Raw genomic sequence first — 2,361 nt, 5'->3', positions numbered from 1 at the left:
CCTCAATTCTTTCCTACAGTCACAAATTAGCACATACAATCATTTTGTGGATAGGTCCATCTCATGTCAAGAACACGCCAAATAGGAACATTAATTATATCACTTTCATCACAGTAAAACACACACAAATGTTACGATAAAAATTGGGGCTCAAAAGATAACAACGTAAAACAACTAAAATAGAGCATTTGTTTCATAGGATGCCAACCACTATAAAAAGAAATAAAGGATAAGTGAAACTGAATCATTTAAATTCTACCCCAACTGTCTCTAAGTTACATCGAAGTTGAAAATGTCTAGAAACATAGCAAGGTAAATTTGTAACAATAATTAAAAGTAAGGTGAATTGGAAATAGTAAAGTTCTTTTGGTCCATCTTGACATAGGGGAGTAAACCATTCAGTAAAGAAATGAAAAACAAAATAAAATAGAGAAGTCGACTATAACCCTATTTGAGATCATAACTTTATTGATCAATTATAATAAGTAGTACTTACACCAATTGCTCTTGCTTCCTCATATATATAGGAGCCATCCTTTTTTTTGTGCACTGTGATCCATAACTCTCCTCTACCGACTCTTCTTCCTTGTTGTTCCGACTGTATCAAAAAAGTTGAAGCCATCACCGTATTCCATACAACCAAGGTATCTTAAGTCATAGAAATAGTCCAGTAAAGAGTGAATAAAAAAGTAAAGTACCTCTTCTTCCATCCGCCGTGCAAAGCTTTTCGATCCGCCAGTGTGGGTATATAGTTATTTTGATCGATTAATCGCGTTTTTTTTTCTACACTTCTCCTATTGGTCCATCAGAGACAAAGGGCGATTAGAAAATGATTTAAAAAGACTCAATGCTAAATAAATTGTGTTGTGGTGTACCAGTGATATATTAGAGTACCTTCATCTCAGCTTTGGCGTGATACTCAAGGAACCATCTCCAATGCTCTCGATCAATTCCCGGCGGATGCTGCTCAATATTTTGTTCCATCATGAATGTTGGCTCATAAAAATCACCATACAACCTTAGCCTTGCTTCCTTCCAAGACTTCCCCATACTTTTCAAAATATTTTTCTTGATAGTTCCTTCACTATCTTATTCAAAGTGGAAAAGTTGCTATACAGATAATACAATTTGTCAATAATGGACAAAATAAGTAGATTTGATTTAACATGGATATATACTTTTACCTTGACACATTCGTTATAAACCTTGTCTTTAGTGGTAATCTTATGCCAACTTTTCTTACAAATAGAAAATTTTTCAAAGTCAGATCCTAACAGACCAAGCACGCCACTCAACATTCCAACTTCATCTCCAATTGCTTGCTTTGCGCTGTTGAACCTGAGCACGACCTTTCTTCCGTTAGGCCGTTTCATAGCCTCCCTCACGCTTATTCTTGCCGGCTTGATTGTGCTGCCGGAATCTATAAGCCAAATATAATACTTTATATGTGTATCCATTGTGAACAGAATGCGAGAAAATTAATATATAATATAGATTCTAAATCATGTTGAACAAATAAAAATTATTAAATACGTTACCGATTATCTTAACTTCCCAAAAATCTGTAGTCTTGCGTCCTTTGTGACTCTGAGATCTAGGATTAACAAAGGGGTCCTCAGCTTCTTGATCAAGAGAATTGGTGCGGAATTTATAACCACAAAATAACTGGCAAATGCACCGGGTCGATCCCATGAGGATTGATGGATTAAGCAATAATGGTTAAATGATTTACTTAGTTAGAAAAACAGAAAATGGTGTTTGAAGGTTCAAAAGCATTAACAGTAAATTCAGAATATCGAAAAGCAAGCAGTAAACAAGTTGTGAATAATACATGGAGAAACAGTTAAGGCTTCAGAGTTATCTATTTTTCGGATTGACTTTTCTTACTAACTATTTTAATCATGCAAGATTTAATTCATGGAAAACTATATGTGACTAAACCCTAATTCCTTAGACCTTTTTAGTCTCCTCTAACTTTCATCAACCGCCAATTCCTTGGTCACTTAATTCTAATTAGAGGGTGAAGTTCAATTCTAGTTTATATGCCACAAAAATCCTAATTACCCAAATATAAGAGGATTATATGTCACGTATCCCATTAAGTCCAGATAATTAGAAATTTAGGAGAATTTGTTTTCAAGTAAAGAGCTTTTACAAGTTATACAAGAACTCAATTAGAAAAATGGTCATACTTCTATTCCACCCAAATTCATAAAATAAAGAACGAAAACAATTCTTGAAATATAAATCAGTACATGAATTAAAATAGAAAAATAATAGTATCAATCCATACAATAGACAGAGCTCCTAACCTTAACAGTGGAGGTTTAGTTGCTCATGGTTCAGAGAGAAAACTAGGAT

At 34.0% G+C, this 2,361-nt stretch overlaps 1 long non-coding RNA gene across 1 annotated transcript; it reads right to left on the bottom strand.

The window, feature by feature from the left end:
• LOC110264172 lies at window positions 1-1,100 on the bottom strand. Its single transcript, XR_002349901.1, has 3 exons — window positions 895-1,100; window positions 699-794; window positions 1-598 (listed from the first exon to the last, which is right to left on the bottom strand). It is a non-coding gene; the product is annotated as an uncharacterized LOC110264172 (long non-coding RNA).

This window comes from Arachis ipaensis, chromosome B06 (assembly GCF_000816755.2).
Source record: "Arachis ipaensis cultivar K30076 chromosome B06, Araip1.1, whole genome shotgun sequence".
Taxonomy (NCBI): Eukaryota; Viridiplantae; Streptophyta; class Magnoliopsida; order Fabales; family Fabaceae; genus Arachis; species Arachis ipaensis.
Note: the sequence above shows the minus strand (reverse complement) of the source record. Positions and strands in the feature narration are given on the sequence as shown.